Consider the following 18,209-nt stretch of genomic DNA (forward strand, 5'->3'; position numbering starts at 1 on the left):
CTGCCAGAGAATTCCCAAGAATTACTTACATTTTTAATACTTCTGATATGTAACAAGGCAACTCCTATTTTTAAAGTGACTTCGTGGTTTGACTATTCAATATAAAGCTAAAGGTGAATACAAATTATGTATACCTCTTATACACACCTAATTACTCTAATGTGTATTTCAGAAAGTGCTGCTATGAACTAAATAAGAACTGAAGCTAAGTAGGAAAAAAATTTTTTATGCACATATTTATATAAGAGGTTCAACATCAAACCTGAACACCTCTAATTTGGGGGGAAGCAAATAATTTTTTGAAATAATTGAATTAAAATTTTCACTGATTACTTAAAAATCATATTAAATTATGTGAATCCTTCTAAAGAGTACAGTGTATTTGTCATTCATGATCTGTAAACCAAGTTGTTTAGGACTTTTGTTGTTCTTTCAAAAGACATTTTTTTTTTTTGTTAAAGTACAGTTGGTATACAATATAGTGATTCACAATTTTTAAAGGTTATACTCCATTATAGTTATTATAAAATATTGGCTATATTTCCTGTGCTGTACAATAAATCCTTGTCACTCTATACCTAATAGTTTATACCTTTTAATCCCCTATCCCTGTGTTGCCCCTTACCCTTCTCTTTCCCCACTGGTAACCACTGGTTTGTTCTCTAAATCTGGGAGTCCATTTCTTTTTTGTTGTGGTTATATTCACTAGTTTATTGTATTTTTTTAGATCCCACATGTATGTGATATCATGCAGTATTTGTCTTTCTCTGATTTATTTCACTTAGCATAATGCCTTCCAAGTCCATCCAGGTTGCTGCATATGGCAAAACTTTATTCTCTTTTACAGCTGAGCAGTATTCCATTGTGTGTGTGTATGTGTATGTACATCTTCTTTAGCCATTCATCTACTGATGGACAGTTAGGTTGCTTCCATATCTTGGCTACTGCAAATAAAACTATTAGGAACATTGAGGTATAAGTATCTTTCGGAAAGCGTTTTGGGGGGGGGTTTGTTTATATACTCAGGAGTGGAATTTTGGGGTTTTATGGTAGTTCTTGGAGAAGGAAATGGCAACCCACTCCAGTGTTCTTGCCTGGAGAATCCCAGGGACGGGGGAGCCTGGTGGGCTGCCATCTATGGGGTCACACAGAGTCAGACATGACTGAAGTGACTTAGCAGTAGCAGCATGGTAGTTCTATATTTAGTTTTTTGAGAAACCTCCCTACTGTTGTCCATGGTGGGCTTCCCTGGTGGCTCAGATGGTAAAGAATCTGCCCACAGTGTGGAAGATCCGGGTTTGATCCCTGGGTCAGGAAGATTCCCTGGAGAAAGGGATGGTTACCCACTCCAGTATTCTTGCCTGGAGAATCCCATGGACAGAGGAGCCTGGCAGGCTATAGTCCATGGAGTCCCAGAGTCAGCATAACTGAGTGACTAACACTTTCACTTTCACTATTTACATTCTCACCAACAGTGTACAAGGGTTCTCTTTTCTCCACATTCTCTTCAACATTTGTTATTTGTGGTCATTTTGATGATAGCCATTCTGACAGGTGTGAGGTGATGTCTCATTTGGTTTTGATTTTCATTTCCCTGATGATCAGTGACGTTGAGCATCTTTTCATGTGGCTGTGACCACCTGTAATTCCTCTTTGGAAAAATGTCTATTCAGTTCTTATCTTCATTTTTTAATTGGGCTGTTTGGTTTTTTGATCTTGAGTTATATGAACTGTTTATATATGTTAGATATTAACCCCTTATCAGTCCTATCATTTGGAAATCTGTTCTCCCATTCAGTAGGTTGCAAAATGACAGATTTCTATTTCTTACAGTTACTCTGGGGCCTGATTCTAACTAAATATGTAATTAAATTGTTTAGTTTTAAATACATATACACACCATTGCCCTCTATTTCATTCTACACTTTTTAAAAAAAATCTGAAGAGCTCAGTTCTGTAGAGTAAGAAAAAGGCAGTAAATGCAATTTCTTACATGTTAGCAGTAAGTACATATTCACATTTTATTGAATTCTCACTTTTAGAATGTTTACTTATTTTGGGTTGAAAGAGATGAAACAGTCCTTTTAGGACATTTAAGAATAACCTCCCAGTCTGCAAAATGCTAATTCTGTTGTGGCTGGCTTCCAGTTTCTGTGGTTTGGTCATTCTGCATATCCTTTCCCATATTCAGAATGGTTTCTATCCCTTGCCTCAAGTTTTAAAAATAGTGGTCCAATTTTAGCATTTGCACTCCACAGAAATGCTGCAAATTAACGGTCCTTGTGTTGACCTTGCCTATGAAATGATAAATACACCTGGGGTTCTATTCTTTGCTCAAGCCTATTTAAATGTATGTCACTTGTTAATTACATAAAATATTTTTATTCTCCCATAATCCAGCAGAACCAGCACATAAAATTAGTGAAAAAGCAATTTACCCAAATATTATAAGTATAAAGAAGTTTGTAGCATTACACAAGTCCTTTAGTATTTAAATGAAGCAAAAACAATAGATACAGAACAATCTTTAAAATATATTCTTCTTCTGTTTTTTTTTTTTTTTGGCCTCAACATGCAAGATCTTAGTTCCCTAACCGGGAATAGCATCTTCGCCCCCTCCATTGGACATGGGGTCTTAACGACTGGACCACCAAGGAAGTCCCTTTAAGATATATTATTAAAAGAACAAAACAAGGAGCAGAAAATTCAGTATGGCTGGGGGAGGGGGAGCTATATCAGTTGATTATTTATAAAAGCATTTCCAGAAGGATACAAAGAAAGGTAATAGTGATTGCCTTTCTAGGGGATATGGGAAATTGGAGGCCAAGTAAAAAGGGAGCTTATTTTTCATTACATATTTTTAGTCACTTTTTTAGATTAAAGGCAGCAAAAATCAAAAATAACTGAAAAACAAGAGAAGTAATTGTGATGGGAACTTCCCAGATGGTCCAGTAGCTAAAACTCCACACTCCCAGTGCAGGGGACCCGGGTTTGATGCCTGGTTAGGGAAGTAGATCATACATGCTGCAACTAACAGTTTTCATGCCATAACTAAGACCCAGCACAGTCAGAAATAAATATTTTTTTAAAAAAGAAGTAATTGTGGAAAGACAATGGAAACAAATAAAATAAATACTAGTGGTCTGAAAGTATACATTATTGAATACTGATAGATAGACAATAAGATTACTATATATAGTTCTTATACTATATGTTAAAATTTTAAGTAATATTTGCCTCATATTTCCTTAGAGGCAAAATACTATGATTACAATAGCAAAATAATTTATAGCTTTCTACAAAGGCATGAAGATTTAGCAGTAGAATGGTTAATGGAAAACATATCGCCTCTTTCATAAGTGCAGACTCATGCATACAGTATAAATATTTTTCTAGATTTTTGCAAAATTATGATAATCCAGTACAATGCAAAAAACTAAAACACTACCTAGTGTGCCTTAACAAGCATTTTTATATTGCACAATAAACCTATCAGGAGTAATTTACTGTTGGCTGAGAAAATACAGCTGTTGAATTTGATGTATAAAAAACTGTTCTAGCTACATGATCCCAAATAAATTGCTTACTATGATGTTTTTCCATGGGAAAATGTTTCTGCTACAATAAGATAGCACAGACTTCTTAAAATTTTGCGACCCCATGGACTGTAGCCCACCAGGCTCCTCTGTCCATGGAATTCTCCAGGCAAGAATACTGGAGTGAGCTGCCATTTCCTCCTCAGGGAATCTTCCCAACCCAAGGATCTAACCTAGGTCTCCCACACTGCCAGCAAATTCTTTACTGTCTGAGCCACCAGGAAAGGCCCTAAAACTTTACAGAAGAGAATTAAATTTTCAAAGTAGTAGGTAACATTTTAGAAGAAAACCCCAAATGACCCTATAGCTAGTAGCCCAATATTTATTTTTCTTACTAGTCCCATAGTTAGATGATTAATGCACTCTCTTAAATGCTTTGTGTCCATTCTCTTTTCTCATGACTCCATAAGGCAGGTACTGTCCTCATTTTATAATTGACAAAGGGATGGTTCAGAGGATTGAATAACTTTCTCAGTGTCCCAACGTGAAGAACTCTCAAAGGCTCCGAACCAAGCTGTAGCAGAGCCCTACTGTGTCTTATTCCTTCCTCTAGGCCAGTACCTTCTGAAGTCTCCCCAATATAATCTGATATCAAACCATAAAATGTATAAATATGTAACTGTCCAATAATTATACAATAATTTATGTAACATATGAAGCATATATACCTGTGAAATAAGAATTTGCATTTTAAGAGAAATCAGCCTCTGTAAAATTCTTTGTAAAGTTTTGGGGAAAAACTTCTAACTAGGTCAACTCATACTTATCGAGCACATAACTTGTCAGTCCTGAAACACCAAAACAGAGTCACTAGAATTCACTCTGCAGTTTTAGAAATGAAGCACACATTACTAATCGGTACCCAGACACCTGGCACTGATGCTCACCTACCTGGATGCCTGAGATGGCTCAGAACAGCACAGCTTTCCAAAGTCAGTCCTATGAAAAGGAGCCCGGAGACAGCCAGGATCACTGTCAGAGACCCAGCAACAGGGAAGGTTATGCTGGATTTTCTAGACAGGTACATCTTCCCATGGCTTTTGACATGTGTCTGTCCTATACATCTTCAGTAATTTCAACTCTTCTTTCCTCCTGTTTTTTTCTTTTTTTAGCCCATATAATTTTAAATAACACCTTCTTTTACCAAGTAAAACCTTTCTTCCCTGTCTTAATTCTTAAGTGTACCCTGACACAACCAAACATAAATTTGGAAAGTTAACAGTATATTCTAAAAATGGACTTCTTAATTTAGATGAAATTGGATCTGATCTTTTCTCCTCCCTCAAATTTCTAGCTTCCTTGAACCTCTAAAAGCTTTACCAAAATTAGCCTAAGTAGCTCTTTATGGCTGGCAGGTTCTAAAGTTCTTTGGACAGTTTCAGAAAAAAAGGCATCAGAAACAACTCTGAGACCAGCAAGACTTTGATGCCTTTCTACCAGTCTCAAAGGCCCAAACTGTGAGGGACCAAAGCTGTCTTCACTGGTACTTTCTGGCTTCCCAGCTCTTCTGCTTTCCCTCCTCTCACTGCAGTCCCAGGTCTGGGGCACCTGAGATTCTGAATTCTTGAGGGAGCCACTGACTCAGGGCACGCAGCCTTCCCCCTAGTCCATCTTCCAAAATTCCCTTCTTCCCTCACTCCGCCTTCTCTAGTCTTGTAAACACTGATAGCAAATACTTAGAAAGAACTTTCAAATGAGGCTGGAACTATGCTATTCTCCTCACACAATACACTCACCATTTACCTATTCTTCCACTGATGATGGAACAAACATCCTCCCTTAAAATGTAAATTAGAAGACTACTAAGATTAGATAACCTGCCCAAGGAAGGCAGGCAAAATAAAAGATTAAAAACAAATCAGCTTCTTCACCTAAGCTCTCAAATCTACATGCAGTTCAGTTAATGTCCCTGTCCCTGTTCTCTCACTGCCAGCATCACAGGTAGCTCCCACACACACGTAGTTTTGAAGAAAGGGTTGAGGACAACTGACACTTATGTATGAGTGACTGACAAACCCTCAAGGTGTTAAATTATTCCAACCGTATTTATATTTTAAGGGCAACTGCCTGTTTTCTTTAGTTGAATAATGGGTAAATACATGATTGTTTAATCAACACAATATTTATACAACAGTAGGATAAAAGAACTACATCTACCTGCTTCTTAAAAAAAAATAGTAAATGGAAAAACCAAAGTGCAAAGGGATACACACAGTATACCAATTATTGTAAACTATAAAACACAAAATACTTTACGTGTCATTTACCCTACCATACACATGTAGTAAGACTTAAAAACACACGGGAAAGACATAACAAATTAAGAATAGTGTTTGTCTATGGAAAAGGAGCTTCCCAGGTTGTCTAAGGAGAAGGGCTTCCCAGGTAGTGCTAGTGGCAAAGAACCCACCTGCCAATGCAGGAGACTTAAGAGATGTGGATTCGATCCCTGGGTTGGGAAGATTCCCCAGAGGAGAGCAGAGCAACCCACTCCAGTATTCTTGTGTGGAGAATCCCAAGGACAGGGGAGCCTGGCGGGCTACGATCCATAGGGTCAAAAAGAGTCAGACATGACTGAAGCGACTTGGCACACGCGTGCATGTGGAGAAGGAGGTAAGGGACACATCTGCGGGCTAGAGCTGATCTTTTTTTTTAATGATAAATTCGAAACAATTATGGTAAACTTTTAACATCTGTTTTAAATAATTCATTACTCAGTAAAAATAATAAAGATAACAAAAGAATGTGTTTTGAAAAGGGAAAAATTTCCCAAAGCCCCTGAAGGTTTTTTGGGGAAAAAATCTCTTTAATACTTTAATCATAAGCAATAAAAATAGTTAATAATATTGGGGCAGAATAATTTATTGAAATATAACTTGTATTTATTCTCCCACCCCCTTCAAAAACCAATAACTAAATCTTGTCTTAGGAGTTCTGGCAGTCCAGAAGGCAAAAGCAGATTGGAACCTGTGGTCCCTTCAGTCTTTGGACAGAAGTACAAGCCTTCTCGGGGCTCACTTAGGCTGGTTGTGCTGGGAATGGGGCGGCAGGAGAAGACCACCTCTGAAGAAGATGAAGAGGAGGAAAGATTATCCTGGTGGAAATGGAGGGGAAGCCGTGGATGTGAGCAAAGAGGCCCGGGGAAGGCAGAGAGAAGGGACGAAGTGCCACAGAACCTCTGCTGGAGGGACCCACGGGCTGAGTCAGTGCGTGTTTCCCAGGCCCCCTCAGAGGATGAAGGACCAAGGATGGAAGCACTTCCTCCCAGCCTTTGCCGTCTCTAAGATCCCAAGACAACAGAGGCTGATGGACAGATTCCAGGTGCCTAAGACTTGAGGGGACTCAGGCAGGATGAGGCATCACAGTCAAAATAAAGTTGCTTTCAAGAACATAGAGGGAATTCCTTGGCTGTCCAGCAGTCAGGACTCCACACTCTTGCTGCCGATGGTGTCGGTTCAATCCCTGGTCCGGGGAACTAAGAACCCCTAAGTCACGTGGCCAAAAAATAGAATATAAAGAAATGTGATATTTCTTTCCTACCTGACTTTTTTACTATAAAAGCCTTGATGGTGTCTCTCTAGAGAAGTGACTAGGATCAGAGGTGCCAGGGAATTTCAGTACCTTCTGCTGGTGTCCCCTCCTTCCCTTCTTCACCAACTGTGATCCTAGCTCCCACCACAGCCCTCCTCTTTGCCTGTTACATTCTATATTCACCTCTCCATTACAGTTGAAAGATCACAGGGTCACTGGAATATATCCCTATGTGAAAAAGTAAACGGCAAAGAAATACAAATTAATTGAAGAGTTTTCTTTCTAGTGTAAAGGAAATCTGGAAAAATATTTTCATGTGTCTGTAATATTTCCAGCAATTGCCTTTTTTGATTGCATTTCACTGCATCATTCATTTTGTAAAAAGCAAACATTCATGTTCCGTATCAACTTGTTCAGTTTTTCAAATCAGACTCTCTTTAGATAATAGGAAAGTCCACCGACTCACTAATATAAGTGTGAATTTGGATACCACTGAGTTTGTTAAATATTAGTCTCTTACTCTACATACCAACCTGGATAGCCCTTTGGACAGAGAGAATTTGTAATGGGTACACTAATTCAAATTTTCCCTGAGCATCCTTCTGGTCTGACAGAACTGAGCTCAACTTCCTCATTCATTCTACAAGGGGCAGACATGTTAGGTAAAAAACATTCCTAAAAGGTGATTAATCTGATTGCTAACAGCTAGAAGTTTTTAACCCCCAAACTATTTTTTAAAATAGTAGTTATGGTTACTATGAATTAACTTTTTCTCAAATAAGCAAAATAACTTCCTAAGTGCCTGCACCATCCTAGAAAACATAATTAGACACCATTATGAGGAGTTAAGCCAGGATTAACACCGGGATAAAGGGGTTTGGCTCTAAGTTGACTCATTTGTGACCTCTCAAAGGGAGGCCTGCCAATCTCCTGCTAAAACAAACAAGACAAAAAAATAACAATACTGTTATTGCTATCTTAATGTTGGGGCTCTTCACCCCCTTTAGTTTTTCCAAGTCTTAACCATCTCATTACTCCCCACACTACCAAGTTAACATGCTTTCTGCCCCTAACTCAACCAACAGTCCACTCACCACCCCCGACATGTCCTTAACTCCTTCCCACCTGCCTTAGATATGAGCAGCTCTGTCTTTTCCTTGCCTCTTATCTTATGTATTATCTACCTACATTATTGTGATGGCGATGGATACAATAATACATTCATTATTGTATTCTTGAATATGTGTTGTCTTGTAATAGTCACATTTTGCTATTTTATTCTTATCTTCCTAACATCATTGCTGTCTCTTTGCAGGTAAAAGATATATGTTTTCTTCTTCTTGTGTTCCCCATGGTCTTATCATATTATATATATGGGAAAATAGTAGTAAAATTTAGTAATAGCGATATTTCCCTTCATAGAGCAGGGATGAAAAAGTGAAAGTGTCAGTTGCTTAGTCGTGTCCAACTCTTTGTGATCCCATGGACTGAAGCCTACCAGGCTCCTCTGTCCATGGAATTCTCCAGGCAGGAATACTGGAGTGGGCTGCAATGCCCTTCTCCAGAGGATCCTCCCAACCCAGGAATCGAACCCAGGTCTCCTGCATTAGCAGGCAGATTCTTTACCATCTGAGCCACCAGAGAAGCCCCAAGAGCAGGGATGGTACTAGGTCAAAAAAGGGCCAAACCAAACAACGGTCCATGGGAAATATGTCACCAACAGATGGGTAAAAAGACAGAGTGGGGGTTTCAACATCTCAGTAACCAGTCCTCATTCTCTCACCTCCTTATTATTTATTCAACAATGACTTACGAGCACCTGTTCATGGTGCTGAGTATTAGAGGCACAAAGATGGCACTGAAAATTTGAACCCACATGGGTTCAAAATCTTTCCAAATAATCTTTAGTCAACCTTTCCCTTAAATCTTGCAAAATAATTTTTGCCAACTTTTTCCTAGTTCAATTCAGTCGCTCAGTCATGTCCTACTCTTTGCGACTCCATGGACTGCAGTACACCAGGCTTTCCTGTCCACCAGCTCCATCAGCAAAGTAGAGAAGAACAGACAGAATCTGTATACATATTGTCCGCACTCATTGCATGGGTCACCTTCGTGACCAGCCTCAGTTACATTCACCGTAGTTCTGTGTCTCTGTACACCTCAGCATGGAATTGGGGTTGGCTTCTGAGTGTTAAGTGGCTGCTAGAATTTCCACCAAGATCTTTCTACATCCATTTACTTTAAAGCCCCATTATGAAGCCTCTAGTTGGGGAGCTTACATTCATTCAAGTACTCAATGAATAAGTATTATTTGACTGGACTAATGAGATTTAAAGATGAATAAGAATCAGTCTCTTCTAAAACAACATTCAATATAATACTGACCAGGTTCAACTATAAACACCTGAGAAGCTTAACTAAAACTGATTTTGGGGTAAATGATAACGTAATCTTATGATTACGTCTCTCTGATAAATTAGAATCAATTCCTAATTCACTTTCTGTTTTAATCTGGATTTAAAGGCACCTCTTCTATACTATATATCACTTACTGTAGGGTCATTCAGTATACATCATATATAATCCTGGGTTGGAACTTTCTGGATGAATTGTAGCCAAGGCAATCATAGCATATGGAGTAGAATACAAGAAGGCTAAAAGGGGTGTGTGTGTGTGTGTGTGTGTGTGTGCGGTAGAATACAAGAAGGCTAAAAGGGTGTGTGTATATGTGTGTGTGTATACACATGCATGTGTATGTACACAGCACATGCAAACATACGCATTGGAGAGAAAACAAGAATGAGAGAAATAGACCTAAAACTTTTGAAGAAAACAGAAACAGGAGCTCTCAGAGAAGCATTTAGCAGGTGAAGGACTCATGTTGCAGCAAAACTCTTTTTATTTATTTCTCTTTCTTTATTAAAACAAAAGTGCAAATCAGAGGTGGGCATGACCCAAATCAAAATACCTATGTAAAAGCATGTGGTGAGTCAACAGTATTTGGAGTCCAAAAGTGGACTCAGACCCAAAAAAAGCAGATTATACAGAAGGACTTGGAAAAAATAACTATCCCAAGGACAGACACCAGAAGCTGCTGGCACCACAACTCTGACCTTCAATACTTTGTGTATGTGATTTGGTCACTCAAGCACAGAGGTTCAAAAGTCATTTGACTTATGCAACTGAATGAGTAGTTGTGAAGAGTTTGTGTTGCTCACTGAATGATTAAATGAGTGTGTAAAAAAATACTAATAATTTGGTCTTTTCTCACAATGCCCTTATCAGAGTTCTCCTCATTATTCCTGACTAAAACCAAATAAGTGCTGGCTCAGTTCTGAAACCCTAATACTTACAGTGGGTGCAAGTGCAGAAGTGGTAAAGCACTAGCCTAGGCAGAGAGGGACAATATGTAAAGCTCATCTCCCACTCTGTGCCCTCAGGTCCACCCGGACAGGTGTTCTAAAGGATCCGCCATGCTTGCGCGGTGTAGACACAGCTCCTCCACTTCAGCCTGTACAAGGGGCAGGGAAAGCTCTGTCCCTCTTTTAGCCAAAGTTAGTAATTTTTTTTAAGTTGAGAAATAGGAAACTACATTAAATGGATAGCTAAAAGAAGGAAAGTTATGACCAACATAGACAGCATATTAAAAAGCAGAGACATTACTTTGTCAAGAAATGTCCATCTAGTCAAGGCTATGGTTTTTCCAGTAGTCATGTATGGATGTGAGAGTTGGACTATAAAGAAAGCTGAGCACCGAAGAATTGATGCTTTTGAACTGTGGTGTTGGAGAAGACTCTTGAGAGTCCCTTGAACTGCAAGGAGATCCAACCAGTCCTTCCTAAAGGAGATCAGTCCTGGGTGTTCATTGGAAGGACTGATGTTGAAGCTGAAACTTCAATACTTCGGCCACCTGTTGTGAAGAGCTGACTCATTTGAAAAGACCCTGATGCTGGGAAAGATTGAGGGCAGGAGGAGAAGGGGATGACAGAGAATGAGATGGTTGGATGGCATCACCGACTCAATGGACATGAGTTTTGGATAAACTCTGGAAATTGGTGATGGACAGGGAGGCCTGGCGTGCTGCGCTTCACGGGGTCGCATGCGGTTCATGGGGTCGCAAAGAGTTGGACACGACTGAGTGACTGAACTGAACTCAAAAGATACAAAGTAGAGTTTATTGATCAAAGTTTAAGTCAAGAATATGTATAGGAGATTGTAATTAGAACCACTGGAGGTGTGAAACAAAGGGAAGCCTTAGTCCCCAGTCTTCCTGAAGCTTCAAGCTCTAAATTCAAAATTAAATGAATATAACGAACTTGAAAACTGAGGTTATTATGATCTATGAAGTGGCAATCAGTACTTCTCAGAGCCTACTGGCCAATGAAGCCCTATGACCCCAAGCTCAGCAATATCTCTGTTCTGCAAGCCATGGAAATTCTTCCCCGTTATTGAAGTCTAAGATGAGGGAGGAGGTCCCTGTATCCTATATAAAAGGTCCCTGTATCTGCCCATTCTCCACCCCTTTTCCTGATGTGTCCATGATGCTAACCGGGGCTCTAAAAGGGGAAGCCAAGGCAGAGGTCCAGTAAACTGTTGTCTAACAGAATCAGGTCCAAAGTTGTCTGATCTTCTGGTGTTTAAAGGGAAGCCAGAAATTCTTTTTTCTTCTTCAGAAATCCACATTTTTATGTGAACTTTGATTTTTAAATCTGGCAAACAATTTGAATTACTATAAACACGAGGGGTATCAAACTAGAATTCTGGTCTATTAATTTTGGTTCTGCAGCTCCCTAATTTTAGGTTATCCCACTTGGCCCCCTCTAAGGGCCTCAGAGGAAATGCTGTGTCTCTCTAGAAACACTCCAAACAAATTAGCTCATTCTAAGGGCCAGAGGAAAATATTTAGTCCCTTGATGTATGAAAACGCAACCGCAGTTGTGTACCACTCACGACATCCCTGATCCCAACGAGGGACATTTCCAAGCGTCAGTTCCTCTGAGAGAAGAGGGGCCAGCAGGTCATGAGCCCATCAATCAGATTCCCACTCAGGTAACTGGATCTGCCCGCCATCCCAGGATCTTTTCTTCTCATTTATTATTTATATCCCATCTACTCTCCCCCAACCCCAACCCCACTTTAGGACCTCTCTGGCTGAGAAAATTCAGTACAAAGTGTTACCCAAGTTCCTATCATATTGTGTTACAATATCAACACTTCAAGTATTATTTTCTCCACATGCTTTGTTTCTTCTCTAGCAACTGTCTCTGAACTTTGGGTAACAGCATTAATTTTATCTGGGGGGTTCTACTCATTCCCTATAATCTCTCCATGACATTTGAGCAAAGCTCCAGGTCCAAGCCAATCAGCACATCATACTTCTCAGCCACAGTGATTTGGTTTAGGGACAGGCATATCACCCAGTTGGAGCCAACAAGACAGAAGAAAGCTTTTGTGAAACTTTCTATAATGGAGGCCTACACACTCCCCTGGATCCCTATTGATGAGGATGTAGAAGCCAGAGCATCTGTAGCCATTCTGCCTCCATGAAGAAAGAACCCAGGACTGAGAATGAAGCTAAAACCAACACTCAGAAGAAAGCAGAGACGATGAGTAAAGAGAAAACACCGCAGCTGGCAGGGCTGAATCTTGACTTCCACCATGCTAAAGCCTTTGTGCTTTTTCTAGCTACTTGAAACTATATTTTAAAGCCAGTTAAACTGGCTTTCTGTTACTTGCAACAATGATAACAAAGAGCAATGACATACATAATTTACAAAAAGAAAATGGAAAAAGGTGGGTGTCATTTCCTCAAAGGATAGAGTATTTGGACATCCTGAATTGGGAAAGAAATTAACCATAATTACATTTTCTGAATAGAGTTACACTTAGATAAGAAACATTATTTTTTCATAATTTGTAATTTACCCCCACCACACCTAATCCCAGAAATTCAGTGCGTCAGTTAGTTTACGGTCGCTCCCACAGCAATCATCGGCGTTAAGATTATAGTCATAGCCTAAATGCCTCCCAGTCTATGGCTTCTTTGTACTTTTTTTTCCCTTCTCTTTATCCACAAAGGTTTTTCCTACTTCTCTCATAAGTCATTTCTAACTGGAGATGATAAACTAAGTAGTAATATAGTATGAGAAATGACAGATATTTCTGGTATGAGGCAGGGCACGTCAATCTAGCTACAATAAGGAACATTCAAAGTCAACAAATCATTAAAATCAGGAAATTACTAACAATGCAGGAAGAAGGGGTAAAAAACAAGTAATTTCCATAGTCTCTCAGAGTAAAAAAAAAAATAAACACACAAGATGTTTGGAGGTTTATCCCATGCTCAACCCAAAATAGGTACCCTCAGGCATCAAGTCCCTGTAAGTTAGTGCAATTTCCAAAAGGATACTTAACCCAGACCGCAGTAGGACTCATACTATAATTTGCTGTGTGGAACAGCAATGTGCTTCCAACATACAAAGGGAACAAGAAAGATGCATGGCACACAGGATTTAGGAATGAATGAGGCTGAATAAATAAAACTCTTTATCTATTCTTATAATAGCGTTTTTATACATTTATCAGATATCACATGGCTTCTCAAGGAAATTGGCCTGAAATAAACTTTGGGTATGAACATTAGAAATGACAGATCTTTCTTTCTTTTCTGTACATAGATAAGATTTAATACTGTTTAAATCATCTAAACCCTTTCTGATTTTTTTTCTGTCTTCTGTTACTGAGAATTTTCTCATTGTTGTAAATTTCCCAACGTAATTGCAAATTTGTGTCTTTCTCCTTTTTGTTTTGCTCTCCCTCTGTGTATGTGTCTGTTAGGTGCATATAAATGTGGAATTGTTATATCCTCTGATGGATTGACCGATTTCTATTATAAAATGCTAAACTTTAACTTTGCTATTTTGAAATAAATTCAGGCTTACAAAAAAGTTGTAAAAATTGTGAAGTGTCTCCATATACCTTTTACCAATCTTCTCCAAATATTAACATTTTCTAGAAACATAGTACATATCAAATCCAAGAAATTAATATTGCTATGACTAATAAACAACAGATTTTACTAAAATGCTAAACTTTAGGACTCCTTCCCTCAAAACTTTCTTTGACAGTAGTACAACTTTCTTTGGATTAGTGCTTCTTTCCTTCCATTTTTCTGAATCCCTATATTTAAGACATAGCTCTTATAAGCAATTTAATATCAAATATCCAAACAATTTTTATCTTTAAATAGGAATATTTACTTAACTAAACTTAATGTAATTACTGATGTGTTTAGACATAAGGCTACCACCTTATAATTTGTTTTCTATTTTCCCACTTGTTTTATCTTTCTGTCCTTTCTTGATTTCTTTGGAATTAATGGAGTATCTTCTTTTTTTCTAGTTTTTTCCTCTATTAGCTTCTTTATCAAGTCTATTTCCTGCTTTTATTGTTGTTTTGGACTTCCAGTTTACAAAAATTTCCCGAGACATCAATATATTGCTGTTTAAAATTACATAAGCTGCCATCCTCTTTTCCCTGCCATCCCATTCTTGGGCATATATCCAGAGAAAAACATGGTCCAAAAAGATACATGCACCCCAATGTCCATTGCAGCATCACTTGCAATAGCCAAGACATGGAAGCAACTTAAATGTCCATTTACAGAGGAATAGATAAAGATGTGGCACGCATATACAATAGGCTATTACTCAGTCATTAATAAGAATGAAATAATGCCATTTGCAGCAACATGAATGGACCTAAAGATTGTCATATTGAGTGAAGAAAGTCAGATAAAGAGAAATATCGTATGATACCCCTTATATGCGGAATCTTGAAAGAAATGATACAAATGAACTTATTTACAAAACAGAAACAGACTCAGACTTAGAGAATGAATTTATGGTTACCACCAGAGGGTATGAATGGAGGGAGGGACAATTAGGGAGTTTGGTGTTGACATGTATACACTGTTATATTTAAAATGAATAAACAAGCACTGCTTGTTTATTAGCTCAGGGAACTCTGCTCAATATTATGTAATAGCTTAATGGGAAACTAATTTGAAAAAGAATAGATACATGTATATGAGTAAAAAAAAGAAAATTCTAGAGAAGGAAATCATTCCAAAAGTTCAGGTTTCCCAGAAAGTATTCTCTCTTGTCCTTTTTGTCCCTTTAAACTACGTTCAATTTCCTTCATCAGATTACAGCCTCAACAATTTTGACTAAACCTATGCCTCCAGACTCTACTCTTTTCCTGTGAGCAATTCTTGTTTCCCACTCTATCCTGAGAAGGGCCTTCTCTTTCTCTTGAGGCCTCTTCTTGATGGTCCCATAATTTTCCTTCATTTTACTTCCTATTTCTAAGCACAGCTCAAACTCCACCATGACTTCCTTCATTGCCCTCATTCCATTTTAGCACATGTTTATTGAGAACATCTGCAGTGCGTGGTGTTGTACTAAGTTCTGGAGGCAATCAAATGCTGACTAACACAGGGACCACAAAGAATTTATAATCTAGGAAGGGAGTCAATAAGCCACAGCTGACAGCAATGGCAAATGCACGAGACTCTCTCACCCACTCCCAACATGACTCCAATTGTCAGTTCTTAACCACGGAGCCTGGAGTAGCCTCAGGATCCCTTTTTCAATATGAGCCTTCACAAAGCTCCTACGAGGGGGTCAGGCCTCAAAATGAACTGAATGCCACCTCCACAACCACAGTACAGGCTGTGATGAAAAAAACAGGAAAGGAAGAATCTTCTGGAAGATTCAAGGAAAACTTTACAGAAGAGGCACCATTTGAGACCTTAAAAAATGAATAAGAATAGAGAGAAACATGCAAATCCCAGTTAAGGGAGAAAAGTCTTAGAGGTCTCCCCTCAGAGCATGGGTCTGACAAAACAGAATTTTTTAAAATTTATGTTTAATTGGAGGATAACTGCTTTATAATGTCGTGTTGGTTTTTGCCATACAACAATGTGTATCAGCCACAAGTATACATATGTCCCCTCTGTCCCTCCCTCTTGTAAACCATAAGTACACATATACTTACTCCCACCCCTCCCCACTGGGTTGAGCTCACAGCGTTATATAGCAACTTCCCACTAGCTATCTATTTCACATACGGTAACATATATGTTTCAATGCTACTCTCTCAAGTCGTCCCACCCTCTCCTTCCCTTGCTATGTCTACAAGTCTGTTCTCTATGTCTGCATCTCTGGGAATCCTTAACTAAGTATCCATGTCATATTAGAGCATCTTATCACCATGTAAGTTTTAATTACAGAAGAAATGTAAGCTATGCCATTGCCCTCAAGAAACTTAAAATTTTCAGGGTGATAAGACGATGCAATAAAATATAAATACTTATTTTAAAAATCCATTTTTAACTCCTTGATGACAATGATGTTGAGTGATTCTACTCAAAAAGTGTCACTCCTTTGAAAGTCTTTAACTTTTCTTTTAGCCCTTTTGCTTATGGTAATTTCCATTTCTGACATATTAAAAAAAAAAAAATACTGCTATCTTTAAAGATGGCTGCAAGCAACACTTTGTATTTAGAACAGACCCACATTGACCAATCTGAAGTCTTTTCTTTTTTCCATTCAAGTAAGACAACAGTACTCTGGCCACCTCATGCGAAGAGCTGACTCATTGGAAAAGACTCTGATGCTGGGAGGGATTGGGGGCAGGAGGAGAAGGGGACAACAGAGCATGAGATGGCTGGATGGCATCACTGACTCGATGGACGTGAGTTTGGGTGAACTCCGGGAGTTGGTGATGGACAGGGAGGCCTGGCGTGCTGCAATTCATGGGGTCGCAAAGAGTCGGACACGACTGAGCGACTGAACTGAACTGAAGACAAAAGTCACCCTTTTTTGCACCTCAGGAAACAAATTATATTCTTCTCCAAGTCACAGTGTCTAAAGAAGACTTTTCTATGACTTCTAGGACTCTTGGCTTCATGTGTGTTCCCTTACCTACTGACAACAGAAACGTTAATCTATCTGCTTGGTATTGGTGCCAATTAAGGTATTTTGATTGCAAGCAATAAGGGCCTGCACTGGAGATTGGCTCAAAGAATTGAGAGAAGATTGGCTCAAAGAATCGAGAGAGGGTTAAACAAGCAGTCTCTGGAAGGGCTGGTGCCAGGAAGGTCTAAGGAGACCCACAATAGACACTATGATGTTCCACTTTGGAATGTTGGCTCCAGATGCCTCAGCCACCACCATCCATGGAGGACAGGCTCATTCCCAGGATGGGGAGTCTGACTGGCAGAGCCCAGGCCTCATGCCCACTGGTGGTCTGAGGATACCAGGAAAACAAGACCTACAGCTGTAGAGAATCTTATTTGCCTTCTGCACATCTCTGTGTTTGCATGAAGCCAAGATAAAAGTTTAAATCTGATTCCAAAGCAAATGCAAGCACTCCTGACAATCTTCTCCTGACCTGAACTAATCTCACTCAATCAAAAACACCTGAAGGTGCTTCCCTGGTGGCTCAGGGGTAAAGAACCCACCTGCCAACTTGATCCTTGATCTGGGAAGATCCCACATGTCGGGGGGGCAACTAAACCCATGTGCCACAACTACTGAGCCTGTGCTCCAGAGCCTGGGAGCTGCTACTACTGAGCCCATGTGCTGCAACTACAGAAGCTGGCACGTCCTAGAGCCTGTGATCTGCAATGAAGAGTAGTCCTGGCTCACCGAGACCCAGCACAACCAAAACTAAATAAATAAATACAGATTAAGATTGACGAAAACACCAGAAGGTCATATAAACCTGACTCATAAAATCTCCCCCAAGATCCCCATCCCCAAACAAGACACAGCACTCACACACAACCCAAGTCCCAACATAGCAAGGGAGACTTGGGTGGTCACAAAGGCCAAGCACTGTTCTGAACAGTACACATACTGTCTTATTTAATCCTCATAGCAACAGTATCAGGTTGGTAATATTATAATCCCCATTTTACAATTAAAGCAATTGAGGTCAAAAGCTTCCCAATAAGTGGCAGAGCTGGGATTCAAACTCAGGGAGTCTGCCAAGTCCAGATCCTTCATTACATACTGC

At 39.3% G+C, this 18,209-nt stretch overlaps 1 protein-coding gene across 5 annotated transcripts in view; it reads right to left on the reverse strand.

The window, feature by feature from the left end:
* Positions 1–18,209, reverse strand: part of PLS1 (plastin 1) — a 121,423-nt gene that overhangs the window by 55,932 nt on the left and 47,282 nt on the right. Inside the window, exon 1 of one of the 5 annotated variants that reach the window (XM_044946358.2) lies at positions 4,488–4,511. The exons of the other annotated variants lie outside the window; for them this stretch is intronic. The gene's annotated coding sequence lies outside the window, so the exon portion shown is untranslated. Of the gene's footprint in view, positions 1–4,487; positions 4,512–18,209 lie in introns of those variants that run through there. 5 annotated transcript variants of the gene reach the window in all.

This window comes from Bubalus bubalis, chromosome 1 (assembly GCF_019923935.1).
Source record: "Bubalus bubalis isolate 160015118507 breed Murrah chromosome 1, NDDB_SH_1, whole genome shotgun sequence".
Lineage (NCBI taxonomy): Eukaryota > Metazoa > Chordata > Mammalia > Artiodactyla > Bovidae > Bubalus > Bubalus bubalis.